We start from the raw sequence: 16252 nt of genomic DNA, 5'->3' as shown, positions 1-16252 counted from the left end.
ATTCGCCATTCTGGTGATTGTAATGCTTATGGTGTATGCGCAGTGCAATACTGTTATGCTCATTCTTAAAACACAATGACAGAGTGGCTACTGCTTCACTTCGCTTCTATGAGGCAGTAGCCACAAAAATGATTCCTAGAGCCGCAATGAATGAACCCCATGAGCCGCAGGGGAATCCATCAATTCTTTCTTGGAAGAGCTCAAGGAAGCTGGGAAAACAACTTGCTGTTTTCTTTCAGAAGTTTATTTTTGCATTCCAGAGCACAATAATTGTCTACCATCTTGACAATTCAGTTCTTCTTACTAGTTAGCTGTCTGAATTCCAGCTGACAGACTGGCGCGGCACTGAACTTTTGTCCTGCCAGTAGGGGCCCGATATGATTTGAGATTTCAACCACTACATCTTTACGCCAACCAATACAAAGCTGGTTTAAAAAAAAAATAAATAAAACAACCTCTTGCTTCTCTTGTGATTAGTTTGCTCACATGTTTCTTAGTCATATGCTTCATCATCACAGGTTGTTTTTGCTAATCTGGAAAAGCAGAATGTACTGATACTTCCAGGATTCAGAACAATAACTCATTTTACAGTCTACTATAGCATGTTGAACTTATTCACCATTTAAAACCTTTTCATAAAATTCAACTAGTTGCAGGAAGCTGCGAAATACTGTTCCTAACTACAGCTGCTAAATACTAGATTGACAGTCAGCCTGCTCATCCCACTGCGCTTTTGGATGGTTTGAAACTATTTCGGCTCTTGATTCAACCCAAGGCCAGTCTGCATTCAGAGCATTTCATAGGCATTCCTTATTCAAAGGAATAATTGTGGCACCCTTGGACTACTCAAGTGAACAACCAACTGTAAAATAATAGATGTCTAAAATGTGTATACAGTGGTGCTTGAAAGTTTGCGAACCCTTTAGAATTTTCTACATTTCTGCATAAATGACCTAAAACATCTTCAGATTCTCACTAAAATCCTAAAAGCAGATAAAGAGAACCCAGTTAAACAAATGAGACAAAAATATTATACTTAGTCATTTATTTATTGAGGAAAATGATCCAATTTTACATATCTGTGAGTGGCAAAAGTATGTGAACCTCTCGGATTAGCAGTTAATTTGAAGGTGAAATTAGAGTCAGGTGTTTTCAATCAATGGGACGACAATCAGGTGTGAGTGGGCACCCTGTTTTATTTAAAGAACAGGGATCTATCAAAGTCTGATCTTCACAACACATGTTTGTGGAAGTGTATCATGGCACAAACAAAGGAGATTTCTGAGGACCTCAGGAAAAGCGTTGTTGATGCTCATCAGGCTGGAAAAGGTTACAAAACCATCTCTAAAGAGTTTGGACTCCACCAATCCACAGTCAGACAGATTGTGTACAAATTGAGGAAATTCAAGACCATTGTTACCCTCCCCAGGAGTGCTTGACCAGCAGAGATCACTCCAAGAGCAAGGAGTGTAATAGTCGGCGAGGTCACAAAGGACCCCAGCGTAACTTCTAAGCAACTGAAGGCCTCGCTCACATTGGCTAATGTTAAATGTTCATGAGTCCACCATCAGGAGAACACTGAACAACAATGGTGTGCATGGCAGGGTTGCAAGGAGAAAGCCACTGCTCTCCAAAAGGAATACTGCTGCTCATCTGCAGTTTGCTAAAGATCATGTGGACAAGCCAGAAAGCTATTGGAAAAATGTTTTGTGGACAAATGAGACCAAAATAGAACTTTTTGGTTTAAATGAGAAGCGTTATGTTTGGAGAAAGGAAAACACTGCATTCCAGCATAAGAACCTTATCCCATCTGTGAAACATGGTAGTGGTATCATCATGGTTTGGGCCTGTTTTGCTGCATCTGGGCCAGGACGGCTTGCCATCATTGTTCCAGCAATGAATTCTGAATTATACCAGCGAATTCTAAAAGAAAATGTCAGGACATCTGTCCATGAACTGAATCTCAAGAGAAGGTGGTTCATGTAGCAAGACAGCAACCCTACGCACACAAGTCATTCTACTAAAGAATGGTTAAAGAAGAATAAAAAGTTAATGTTTTGGAATGGCCAAGTCAAAGTCCTGACCTTAATCCAATGGAAATGTTGTGGAAGGACCTGAAGCGAGCAGTTCATGTGAGGAAACCCACCAACATCCCAGAGTTGAAGCTGTTCTGTATGGAGGAACGGGCTAAAATTCCTCCAAGCCGGTGTGCAGGACTGATCAACAGTTACCGGAAACGTTTAGTTGCAGTTATTGCTGCACAAGGGGGTCACACCAGATACTGAAAGCAAAGGTTCATATACTTTCGCCACTCACAGATATGTAATATTGGATCATTTTCCTCAATAAATAAATGACCAAGTATAATATTTTTGTCTCATTTTTTTAACTGGGTTCTCTTTATCTACTTTTAGGACTTGTGTGAAAATCTGATGTTGTTTTCGGTCATATTTATGCAGAAATACAGAAAATTCTAAAGGGTTCACAAACTTTCAAGCACCACTGTATTTTCAGCAAATGCGTCTGACAGCAGCACAAATCTCAACTTCTGGATGTGCTGCACAGGATACACCGTGTACATTCAGGACATATTAAAGCTAAATTTGAAAAAGACAGATTTGCATTAAAATATAAAGACAGATTGATTCATTTCGTATCAACAGGAATGCAGCAGACCGACTGTCACGCTGTACGAGATGAACAGAAAAGCATATTGAACACGTTTCTGGTGTTTTCAGATGACTGTGCTCTGGACTGCCATTGATTTACTTCCCCAAAACATCTAATTTACTGGTAGTGAAAGGTCTGCAATTCATCAAAATGTAATGCAGCACTATCAAGTTTCATATAAACAAGTAGTATACAGTACATACTATTAAACATAAAAAGACGTGATCTGATGTTTCAGATTCTATGACCTTATAAACCTTTTGACTGTTAATCATAAGACTATGATTAAGAGGAAAGTTAATAACACCAAGCTTTGGGAATTCCCACTCCTACAGTGGTACTGATACCGTGCGTCTGAAATCGCTCATTACTCCCTACTCACTATTAGGGAATTACTATATAGAGGACTGTATAGTGAGCTCATTGGTAAAATGAAAAAACGTGTTCGGACACTAGTCCGTCACTAGCCTGGGAAATCCCATGCTGCTTTGCATAATCGTTCCGATCTGAAAAGACAGCATGGAAACTATGGTCTAAAGGCTCGCCTGAGTTAGGGAGCCAATCAGAGAGTGGGGAGGGTGGAAAGACGGTGACACGTACTACTCGACAAACGGAAGCTTGTAGTTTATTTGGGACTGTTTACGGATCACATTTAACATGGCGGCGAGCGATACGAACCAAACATTCGATCAAGCTTTAGACACTGTTCTGAATAGTTTAGAGCAGTAATCGTTCGGTGCCATTGTTTTCCTATTTTTGTTTTGCCTTCTCTTTCTCTTTCCTTCTCTTCGTCGCTCTAACTACGTCACCGGGTACAACTGCCATGATTGGCCATGGGCTACGTATACGCCAAATGATAGACATTCGCAACGTCCAATAAACAGCCGTTGACAATCGTAAACCACACCTCCCCTACGAGAAATTCAATAGGCGGATTCCAGACCATATTTCACTTGTGATATGGTCTGGTGATAGCCAGACTAGTCCGTCACGCTGGTATTTACGTCATCATTACTGTCGCACAATTAAAACGTGCCAGACCAGTCGGCTGGTGGGTTATTTAATTTGTTTATATTTTGACTACCTTCCAAGATGCAAAGCATTATGGGTAACGTGAAAGTAGTCAATAGAAGCTACGGAGAGGGGTCCTACAGGTGACCATCCTCATCCAGCACCCCCCCCAAACCAGTAAACTTTTGGGGAAACATTGAGACGTACAGTATTGAGGAACCTTAAAGGAGAAATGAAGGCAAATTTTTTTTAATCATAAAAATTCTATTTATTTCATTTTATTAAATATAGGAATGCTTATTTGATAGCTCTTTTGTCACTGCTATAGCAAATTATGAGTGTTTGAAACATGCTATATATCAGTCCATATGTCAAAGCAACGGCCGTCAACAAGATTCGTTGAGACCTGTGCGAGACATCGTAGGACGGAAGTAAAACGTACAGCGGAAATCAAACCCTGTGTCTGAAAACGCTCACTCGTTCACTACTCCCTATATAGGGAATTACTATATAGGAGCTTATTGGTAAAATGAAAAAACGCTTTCGGACACTAGTCTGTCGTGCTGGTATTTACATCATTAGTGTCGCACAATTAAAACGTGCCAGATCAGCCGGCTGGTGGGGTTTCAAAATAATAAACACATGCATGTCATTATACTGAGCATATTTCCCCACATTAATCAATACAAAGCACCAGCATCTTTCAGTTTTTCTTAAATCAAGGCTGAATACTTTCTTCTTTGCCGCTGCCTTTTATTAAATCAAATTTGAGACTTTTAATTTGGTTTCTTTCAGCGCGACCGCAATGCATGATGGGATATATTGCTTTGGTTAGTGACCATCGTTGTACACTACTTTCCATGATGCATTGTGGGATACTTTGAGTGCACTATATAGGGTGTAAATAATCCTCACTAAGGTTTCAGACAGCACTACAAAATGGCGTCCTCACTACATAGTGAGTTGGGAGCGATTTCGGACACAGGGATTGTCAAAAGACACACGCGCCATCTTTCGAATGCTGATGTAAATCAAGCCGGAAGTTTTGTTTGTTTTGATAGCAATCAGGAAAGTTTGAAAAAAGTAGGCAGTAATCGTCATTTAAACTCGTTTTTGTGCAATATTTCGTTTGGAAAACAGTTTTCAAAAATGGCGGCGCTGACACCTGGCTGACACTTGACGTTTCGAAGTCTTGCACAAGTCTGGTGAAGATCGCGCGGATAAGCGACGCCTGCTATGGACCAAACGAACTAAACTCAACACGGCTAAAAACCGAATAAGCCGATAAGTATAATATTTAATTGCAATTAGTTGCCAATACGAGTCACGATATAAGGTTACTAAAACCGAAACCGTAATTGAATAACACGTTAATTAAGAAATAAAGCAAGTTTAAAAATGACTTCAGTTCTCATTTAAGAGGAAAATTAATGACATCAAGCTTTGGGAATTCCCACTCCTACGGTGGTACTGATAGTCTTACACTACGTTCACACTGCAGGCTGAAGTGACTCAAATCCGATTTTTTCGCCCATATATGTGACCTGTATCCGATCTTTTATTGACAATATGAACGACACAGATCCGATTTTTTCAAATCCGACCCAGGCCGTTTGGATATGTGGTCCTAATTCCGATTCCTATCCGATCTTTTCATATGTGACTTCAGTCTGAACCGCCAGGTCGCATTCATCCGACTTACACGTCATCAACAAGCCACAAACGTCACTATTCTGCGCTGAAGTAGGCGGCGGGTCTCTCAAAAAAAAAAAGTTACAACAACATGGCTTTGATGTTCCTTTGAACGGAGGTTGCAGTCACTACCCCGCAGAACGCCTGAGCCAAAACCCTTGCCCTCTTCCTTCTCAACCTCCTCCTTAACATCAGGCTATTGTGCATGTTCTGGCTCCGTCGCAACAACAACTGCATCATCGCCAGGTACTCCATGCTGGCTACTGTCATACACAGGAAACTTTAGGTTACTTCCGTAAACACTGGCCATGCTCACTGCGTGTGACGTCGTCGTATCCTGCAATGCGCATGCGGAACACTTTTAGGTCGCTTTTCGTTCATACTGATGATCACATACAAGCCGCATATATTTGGTAATGTGAACGACCTCACAAAAAAAATCGGATTTCACAAAAAAATCTGAATTGAGCATTAAGCCTTGCAGTGTGAACGTAGTGTTACTAAATCTGTTCCTTCACTTACATCCATTTTAGAGCAAAGGTTTCTATATCCTCTGTTAGAAATGATAAAGAACCCTAAGGCACTTGAAAGATTTTCTGTTTTAAGTTTTGTGAGGGCTGTTTTCTGATCCTCTTAGAATTAGCCTCATTGTTAACCTTGATTTGAAGCGTAACAAGTTCAAAATAATCCCGTGTTGACAGTTTTAGGTCATTAGACACCTCGATGAGGTTCATTAAAATAAAGTAATCAGAAAATGTCAACGGCGATGCTAACCTTTGAGCTTTCTAATAAAGATAATTGCTGACTACGACTGCACTGTTGTAATATTTAGGTCATGTCATAACAGGTAGAGCTTATCAGTATGAAAACACTGTTAAATAAACACCAATTTCTGTTTTGGACATAAACTGTACAGTATGAAGAGTCATTTTATATTCATGGCCAAAAAGACCAAAGATGCAAAGCTGGCACTTAGCTACAGGTAATTACATAACTAAATAACACACTATTAATTCATATATAGTAGATGCAGCATAGACGAATGTTAAAACAGTAATACAACATGATAAAGCTGTAGTTAGAAGTTTTACGTTAATGCCTCAAGACCTAGAATAATAAAAAGTCATTTCAAAGGCACCATCAAAAACAGTGAAACTCATTCTATGCACATTCACTGGATATGAGCAATCGCACGCTCTGATTGGCTACTCTACTACGAGGCGATCAGCTCATATAGATGACTTGCAACCATGTGATCAAAACGTGCGAGGTCATGAGCGTCCGCCATGATGGTGGATATACAAAGCAGCTAGGATGGCAGCCGCTAAAAGCGTGTCTGTAAACAGTGCTGAATTTTCTCAGTATTACCACAATTTGAACGGTCGAGCGAAGATTCAACAGAAAAAGATAGACGTATGTGGTTTTGACCCATATTATTTAAAAAAGTCAGACTTTTCTGAAGATAAGACGCTTCTACTGACCATCGAGTACCCAGATATCGCGTTCTATCTGGTTTAGCTGCTGAAGAATCAAGTCCGACCTTGGATGAAACATCGCCCATTTTCTGAGTGGGAGCCCAGTCTGGATTGTTTCTATCGTATAATTTTGCTGGCGCTCCTAGAAGCGAAATGGTAATACACGTGTTAAAATTATAACAACGACCGAGTGAACCACGACGAGAGAACGCTCATTTTATAGATAAATAAAAATAAAATTAAATAAAATAAATAAATAAATAAAAATAATAAATAAATAAAATTCTTCCATGATATTATCGAGAAAGCTTTTGAATCTGACCTGAGATAAAATGATTACTGCAAACACGAGCTATTTTGGTTTTAGCCTCTGTTAGATCAGCCCTGCCGATGTTGTTCAGCCGTGCTCGTCTCCTCTCCGTACTAAGCCTCAGAGTTTCCTCGCCCTCTTTCCGAATCACGGACAGAATTCGAAAAAATCGGAACGTGCCACGGTCACAAGTACTGTTGTGACCACAACCATATACAGCACAAAGACATGGCGTAGCTAAAAGAACGCGTAAAGCAGTGGGAAAACAAAGAGAGTTGCGCACGCGTGACTATGTTTTGTATGGAATGTCGCTTGACCCCGCATTTGTATATCCACCAACATGGCCGACATCCGGGTTTCTATTTTGCTTTGACATCACTTGCAAGTCATGAGTACCATGACTACCATGAGTCGAGAAAAACAAAATGGCGGAGCGTGTTGCTGAACCAACCGAGGACGAAATAAAAACTACTTGAAAGCAAAACCCCTAAAATAATAATAATAAAAAATATGGAATAAAAGTATTTGACGGTAAGAACATATTTTTCAAGAATTATTATTAGAGCATTTTTCACAAACTGCTACCGTCATTTCACTGGTTTGTTTACAACCACGATTCCAAAAAAAGTTGGGACAAAAGTACAAATTGTAAATAAAAACGGAATGCAATAATTTACAAATCTCAAAAACTGATATTGTATTCACAATAGAACACAGACAACATATCAAATGTCGAAAGTGAGACATTTTGAAATTTCATGCCAAATATTGGCTCATTTGAAATTTCATGACAGCAACACATCTCAAAAAAGTTGGGACAGGGGCAATAAGAGGCTGGAAAAGTTAAAGGTACAAAAAAGGAACAGCTGGAGGACCAAATTGCAACTCATTAGGTCAATTGGCAATAGGTCATTAACATGACTGGGTATAAAAAGAGCATCTTGGAGTGGCAGCGGCTCTCAGAAGTAAAGATGGGAAGAGGATCACCAATCCCCCTAATTCTGCACCGACAAATAGTGGAGCAATATCAGAAAGGAGTTCGACAGTGTAAAATTGCAAAGAGTTTGAACATATCATCATCTACAGTGCATAATATCATCAAAAGATTCAGAGAATCTGGAAGAATCTCTGTGCGTAAGGGTCAAGGCCGGAAAACCATACTGGGTGCCCGTGATCTTCGGGCCCTTAGACGGCACTGCATCACATACAGGCATGCTTCTGTACTGGAAATCACAAAATGGGGTCAGGAATATTTCCAGAGAACATTATCTGTGAACACAATTCACCGTGCCATCCGCCGTTGCCAGCTAAAACCCTATAGTTCAAAGAAGAAGCCGTATCTAAACATGATCCAGAAGCGCAGACGTCTTCTCTGGGTCAAGGCTCATTTAAAATGGACTGTGGCAAAGTGGAAAACTGTTCTGTGGTCAGACGAATCAAAATTTGAAGTTCTTTATGGAAATCAGGGACGCCGTGTCATTCGGACTAAAGAGGAGAAGGACGACCCAAGTTGTTATCAGCGCTCAGTTCAGAAGCCTGCATCTCTGATGGTATGGGGTTGCATTAGTGCGTGTGGCATGGGCAGCTTACACACCTGGAAAAACACCATCAATGCTGAAAGGTAGATCCAGGTTCTAGAGCAACATATGCTCCCATCCAGATGACGTCTCTTTCAGGGAAGACCTTGCATTTTCCAACATGACGATGCCAAACCACATACTGCATCAATTACAGCATCATGGCTGCGTAGAAGAAGGGTCCGGGTACTGAACTGGCCAGCCTGCAGTCCAGATCTTTCACCCATAGAAAACATTTGGTGCATCATAAAACGGAAGATACGACAAAAAAGACCTAAGACAGTTGAGCAACTAGAATCCTACATTAGACAAGAATGGGTTAACATTCCTATCCCTAAACTTGAGCAACTTGTCTCCTCAGTCCCCAGACGTTTACAGACTGTTGTAAAGAGAAAAGGGGATGTCTCACAGTGGGAAACATGGCCTTGTCCCAACTTTGAGATGTGTTTGTGTCATGAAATTTAAAATCACCTAATTTTTCTCTTTAAATGATACATTTTCTCAGTTTAAACATTTGATATGCCATCTGTGTTCTATTCTGAATAAAATATGGAATTTTGAAACTTCCACATCATTGCATTCTGTTTTTATTTGCAATTTGTACTTTGTCCCAACTTTTTTGGAATCGGGATTGTACATTCTAAGCGGAAATTATTTTATCAGACGTTTTGTATAAAAGTTTTTATTTATCAGATTTGCAAAAGATAAAAAATGCTCGATTTCTCAAAATCCAGTGAATGTGGATAGAATAAAATAGTTATTCCACTCAATCTTGTCATACATGGCTTGCACACGGCTATCAGCTCATATACAACTCGATTTCGTGGTATAACTTAATTGTCATCCATTCTCAGAAAAAAAAAAAAGTGCTAAACTGTACCTTTACCTTATGTACCTTTAATATGAATCTTTCATCTGAAAATACGGATGTAGTGTACCTTAAAAAGATTTAAGGTACATAGTCATAGGGCAATGAAAGTACACTCTGTCAATTCTGGTTTTAGTCTTCAGGACCTAATCAACAATTGTGTCGTCCTCAACAACTTCTATAAACAAAACAACTCTGGTGACAACAGAAAACACACAACATACAGCGCTGTGCAAAAGTCTTAAGCCTAGGTCACAACCGGCCGTACGTGCTCCTACGGCCGGTCTACGTGCAAAAAAAACGCAAGAAACGCACGGAGGGCGCGCGTGTGACGTGCTGATTTTCAAGTCGTAGACCGGCCGCAGAGGTTCTTTGTCATGTCAAACAAACTCTACGGGCGCTTACGTTTTTTTTTTCAGATTGCAAGACAAACTTACAGCCAACGTGCGTCTTTCTCCACAAACAAAGAAAACGCAGCGATTTGGGAAACGCCAAAAATCGCACGGCCAAAAAAAAAAATCGTAGGTCACAACCGGACGTACGATTTTTTTTTTGGCCGTGCGATTTTTGGCGTTTCCCAAATCGCTGCGTTTTCTTTGTTTGTGGAGAAAGAAACTGAGCATCTTACAGAACCAGCCACAGTTCTTCTGGACACTTTGACTGTCACACTCACGTCTTCGTTTGGGACCAAAACCCAGCAGCCTTCATTATGTTTTCTTTTTTAATCTGAAAAGTGCTCTCTTATGTCATATGCTGCTCAGATACAAACTTTTTTTTTTTCCTGTAACATTTAATTTCGTGCTGGAAAACAGGAAAAAGTAAGTACACCCTGTAATTCAGTAACATGTCGAACCACCTTTAAAGGAGAACTGAAGTCATTTTTAAACTTGCTTTATTTCTTAATTAACGTGTTATTCAATTACGTTTTCAGTTTTAGTAACCTTATATCATGACTTGTATTGGCAACTATCCATCCATTATCTCTCGCCACTTTATCCTGTTCTACAGGGTCGCAGGCAAGCTGGAGCCTATCCCAGCTGACTACGGGCGAAAGGCGGGGTACACCCTGGACAAGTCGCCAGGTCATCACAGGGCTGACACATAGACACAGACAACCATTCACACTCACATTCACACCTACGGTCAATTTAGAGTCACCAGTTAACCTAACCTGCATGTCTTTGGACTGTGGGGGAAACCGGAGCACCCGGAGGAAACCCATGTGGACACGGGGAGAACATGCAAACTCCGCACAGAAAGGCCCTCGTTGGCTGCTAGGCTCAAACCCAGAATCTTCTGTATTGGCAACTAATTGCAATTAAATATTATACTTATCGGCCTATTCGGTTTTTAGCCGTGTTGAATTTAGTTCGTTTGGTCCACGGCAGGCGTCGCTTATCCGCGCGATCTTCACGAGACTTGTGCGAGACTTCGAAACGTCAAGTGTCAGCCAGGTGTCAGTGCCGCCATTTTGAAAACTGTTTTCCAAACAAAGTATTGCACAAAAACCGAGTCTAAATGACGATTACTGCTTACTTTTTTCAAACTTTCCTGATTGCTATCAAAACAAACAAAACTTCCGGCTTGATTTACGTCAGCATTCGAAAGATGGCGCACGTGTCTTTTGACAACGTTGGCAGATGCCGGTCACTTTGATTTCCGCTGTACGTTTTACTTCCGTCCTACGATGTCTCGCACAGGTCTCAACGAATCTCGTTTACGCCCATTGCTTTGACATATGGACTGATATATTACAGAGCATATTTCAAACACTCATAACTTGCTATAGCAGTGACAAAATAGCGATCAAAAATGCATTCCGATATTTAATAAAATTAAATAAATAGAATTTTGATCATAAAAAAATTAGCCTTCAGCTCTCCTTCAACAGTAAATGCTTTCTGGAGGAGTTTATCAGTCGCTTATATCATTTTGGAAAAAATCGTTGCCCACTCTTCTTTAAAACACTGCATCGGTTGGTTCATTGACATTTGAGGGGATTCATTTATGCACGGCATCTCCATGTGGTTGAGGGCTGGACTTTGACTTGACCTTTCCAACGCCGTGATTTTTTTTTTCTTCTTTAGCCATTCAGATATCGAGTTGCTGGGGCGCGTGAGATCGTAGCCCTGTTGCATGACCCAATTTTAGCTTAATCTGCTGGACATATGACTTCACGTTTGTCTCAAGAATATTCTGGTATAAAGTGGAGATCAGTTCATCGTTGGCTCAGTGACTGCAGGTTTCACAGGCCCTGTGACTGCAAAACAAGCCCAACTCATCACACCTCCACCACCGTGCTTAACAGTTGGTATGAAGTGTTTGTGGTGATATGCTGTTTGGCTTTCACAAAATATGCTGCTGTGCATGATGACCAAACATCTCCACCTTGGTCTCATCAGTCCAAAGGATATTGTTCTAGAACTACACGCAGCCATATTCTTCATGGACTGAGGAGCTTTTTCTTAGCATTTTCCTGAAAGCCATACTTTTTTCTGATTGTGCTGTCATGAATATAAATATTTAATGTGCTTATAGAGGCCTATGTGTCACATGATGTTGCTCTTGAGGTTTTCTTATATCTCAGTCTGACCTTGGACTGAATTTGCTGGGATGCTTATTCCTGGGAAAACTGGCAACTGTCTTGAAGGTTCTCCATTTGTAAACAATCCTGCTCACTGGAGAATTTCAAATTGTTTAGAAACGGACTGATAACCCTTCCCAGATTGAAGAGCAGCGACAATTCCTTCTCTGAGGTCATGGATAATGCCCTTTCTTCTTGGCATGATGCAGACGCACACCCGAATGCTCCAGAACACCAAACGGCCAAAGGTTCTTCTTTTATAGAGGTAGTCACACTTCTTGATGATTAACTAATCTTGTGCATTTTGTTAGCAACACCTGCCTGCTAATTACTTCCTTTATGATTGTTGAACTAAAGTCGTGGCTACAATTATCCATAATTATCGACACCTTTTCAGATTTACTAATAAAAACCAATTTTACAAAGGTGAGTTTCAATTACAACAGTCATTATCGGTTAATCAACTGAAAGCCCCTCCGCGCCCTTTGATCTTGCCGTCTGATGACGCAGCTCGTTACCAGAGATGGAAATTTTTTAGCACGATCAGCAATTTGAAGAAAACCCGGACGTTATCATCGCAGGTAAGCATGGTGGAAAGATCATGGATATCAAATTCACTGATATTTCATGATCTCCTTGTCGAACCCTACTTTGTTTCTTACTCTTTCATTTGACGGTCGCCATTTTGTATCTAAACGCGCGTTTGAAAAGTCACGTGAGGTGTCGATAATAGTGATCGCTTTCACCGGTGTCCACCATTATCGACACGCTGTGGAATTAAGTGATGTTTACAACTGTTACGGATCGATCTTTGTGTGACATTGTTGAAGTAGATGAAGTACTTTGGAAAAAATATATATATATACACAAGTGGTGTGACTTTTTTTTCTGATTCATAACAGAATGGAATGTTTAGAGAGTATTTGGAATCCTATTGCAGTAAATAGAATTAGACCAGAATTAAATTCCTAGCATATAAAAAAATGACATGCTTGAAATATTCAGATTTTTCTTTTCAGTTTGTTGTAAATATCTACCACATATTACAATATCAGTAGACATTTTATATTTTGGTTTGAGGAATGACATGTGACCTTTGACCTGAGTGTTCATGTGGTTACAATGTCAATTGCCTGTTGACATTTATTGGTAAACTACAAAACTAGAAATGAATACAAACAACAACGAATGATTAACAAAATGTGATCTATGAAAATACTTAGAAAGTGGGTAGAAAATGGAACAAGAAGATTTTCTGACGCAGGATAAACATCAGTTCATTTGTTTACACACATTAGAATTACTTCCTCATTCATGTAAGCACCGACATCCAGATATTTATATAAAAGATATTTTGTACTAAATATAAAAGTCTATGTAAAACTAATTTTAAATAAAAACCATGTTTTGTTAACTTAATACCACATACTGATTTTTTTTTTTTTTTAAATCAATCATCTGGGTGTCGATAATTGTGGAACGGTGTCGATAACTGTGGACAAAAGGTGTCGATAATGACTGAACAGTGTCACGTGATCTGATACGCGATCAACTCCCACCCCCACCCCCCAGTGGAAGTTTGAGTAATTATTCATGCACAATTTACGTACTGAAAGTCTTTTCTACTTTTGCAACGGCCAAAAGATCATTAATGGCCCTTTTCCACTACCCTTTTTCAGCTCACTTCAGCCCGACACGGCTCGCGTTTCGACTACCTCCGAGCAGCACGACTCAGCTCGCTTCAGCCCTACTCAGCACCCAAAACTCGCACCGTTTTGGAGTGGGGCTGAAGCAAGCCAAACCGAGCCGAGTGAGGCTGGGGGCGTGAGCAGACACTCCCCTGTGCACTGATTGGTGAGGAGGAGTGTCCTCACATGCCCACACACGCCCCGCGAGCACGCTGGGATCTGTAAACACCGTAAACCCGGAAGAAGAAGAATTACGAATTACGAGAATTATGAAGCCTTATGCGCCTCGCCTCATCTATACGCTCTTGCCAGTATCGGTTGGCGTTGTCGGTGACAACAAGCCACAGCACCAAGACCAGCAACACTAACGACTCCATGTTTATTGTTTACTATCCGGGTCGTGAGACTACCGCTTAAAAGCTCACTGATGTCACTGTTTGCGCCGCCTAACGACATCACGTGACATCCACCCACTTTCGCTAACTCCACCCAATGTGTCCACCCACTTCCAGCCAGCACGGTTCAGCGCGGTTGTAGTCGAAATGCAACTCCAACAGCCCCACTCAGCTCGACTCAGCCCAACTCAGCACGGCACGGCTCAGCCCAACTCAGCCGCGTTGGTAGTGGAAAAGCGGCATAAGGGTGTCGATAATTGTAGCTGCCGCTCTAGTGAGAGTGTACTTATTTTTTCCCCCCACCTGGTTTCTAAATGTTGGTTTATTTTTTGTGTTTTTGCTGTTGTCACCTGAGGTTATGTCTTTGTTTATAGAAGCTGGTGAGAACCACACAATTGTTATTTACGCCCTGATAAATAAAACATAGAACCGAAGGAGAGCATGCATTCCTTTTTCTAATGACTGCTTTAAAAGGCGCACTGTCTAACTTTTTTTTTTTGTTTAATTAAAAATAAATAAATAAATTTTAAAAAACAGATACTACATCCTAAAAGTACAAGAGGTGTACAATTAAAAGGTGCCACCCCAGTCACAAGGAATAATACAGCCAAGGAAAAATACTGTTTAGTACCTTTTTCCTGAGTGTACACTGGAGCTTGCGAAGTCTTTGTTTCATGTTTTGTTTCAATTTTTCCAGCCATGAAATTTGCTCTGCTCTGCTCCTCACCTCCGTTCTTTTCGTGTTTCTAATATGGCTGACAGAGAACACTGTGCTTTAGAAGCACTAGACTGAAGTATTTTTAAACGCCGGATGATGCAGCACAAATCAATACTAAGCAAGTAATATCAGTTGCTAAATATGTTATGATGCTGCTGTTCTTAACAGTACGTTTTCTAAAAGTACCGAACGGAAGTAACTAGCTATTATTACCAACTATCAGTTAGAGGTTAATTGCCGGTTGAGGGAAGAGGGCAAGGCTCTGGTGGCGATGCTCAGTGGTTAAGGCTCTCAGCTGGCAATCTGAAGTTTGTACATTTAAATTTCAGGACTGCTGAACCTCCGGCAAGAATTCTCTCTCTCTCTCTCTCTCTCTCTCTCCCTCCCTCTCGCATCGTATCCTCTCTCAAGTGGAAGTGCTTTGGATAAATGAATAAATGCAAACGTGGTCAATATTTTCCTTACAAATGTGTTTTGTTCTGCCAACAGCAAGACTTTTAAAATTACAAAACTATCCTATTAAAGAAGCAAAATTCAAATATACTTTATTTGAAGATAGATTTTCCCACCACCAAAAAAAAAAAAGCAGAATATCAGTTTCTCGCTCGCTGAATATAGAAGATACAGATGCAAATCGAGCAAAAGTCACAGCTCATTTTTAACCGCTGACAACCAATACATCAACCCTCGTGGTCACTTCGGGTGAAAATGGACTGTTGTGCCATAAATGAATGAATGAATGAAAGAAAATACATCCATCCGTAACGCTTATCCTGTTCTACAGGGTCGCAGGAAAGCTGGAGCTTATCCCAGCTGACTATGGGCAAGAGGTGGGGTACACCCTGGACAAGTCGCCAGATCATCACAGGGTTGACACATGACACACCCCTCGTTCACACCTACGGTCAGTTTAGAGCCACCAATTAGCCTAACCTGCATGTCTTCGGACTGTGGAGGAAACCCACGCAGACATGGGGAGAACATGCAAACTCCACACGGAAAGGCCCTTGTCGGCCACCGGGCTCAAGCCCAGAACCTTCTTGCTGTGAGGCGACAGTGCTAACCACGACACCACCACCGTGCCTCCTAACAACAACAACAGCAGCAGCTTTAGAACATCTTAAGAACAAATGGGAAGAAAAGCCTACATGTTTTCCTACATAGACAGTACCCAAAAAGAACCAAAGATAAAGACATACACCAAGTTCAAACCTACAAATGGCTAAGAACAGCTGGCCTTAAATCCAAAACAGAAGGATTCATT

General features: G+C 40.7%; 1 protein-coding gene across 5 annotated transcripts in view; it reads right to left on the bottom strand.

The window, feature by feature from the left end:
* The window catches only part of LOC132883775 (bromo adjacent homology domain-containing 1 protein), a 101677-nt gene that overhangs the window by 36804 nt on the left and 48621 nt on the right, over positions 1 to 16252 (bottom strand). The window contains exon 1 of one of the 5 annotated variants that reach the window (XM_060917780.1): positions 14902 to 14919. The exons of the other annotated variants lie outside the window; for them this stretch is intronic. The gene's annotated coding sequence lies outside the window, so the exon portion shown is untranslated. Of the gene's footprint in view, positions 1 to 14901; positions 14920 to 16252 lie in introns of those variants that run through there. 5 annotated transcript variants of the gene reach the window in all.

This window comes from Neoarius graeffei, chromosome 3, assembly GCF_027579695.1.
Source record: "Neoarius graeffei isolate fNeoGra1 chromosome 3, fNeoGra1.pri, whole genome shotgun sequence".
NCBI lineage: Eukaryota > Metazoa > Chordata > Actinopteri > Siluriformes > Ariidae > Neoarius > Neoarius graeffei.
Note: the sequence above shows the minus strand (reverse complement) of the source record. Positions and strands in the feature narration are given on the sequence as shown.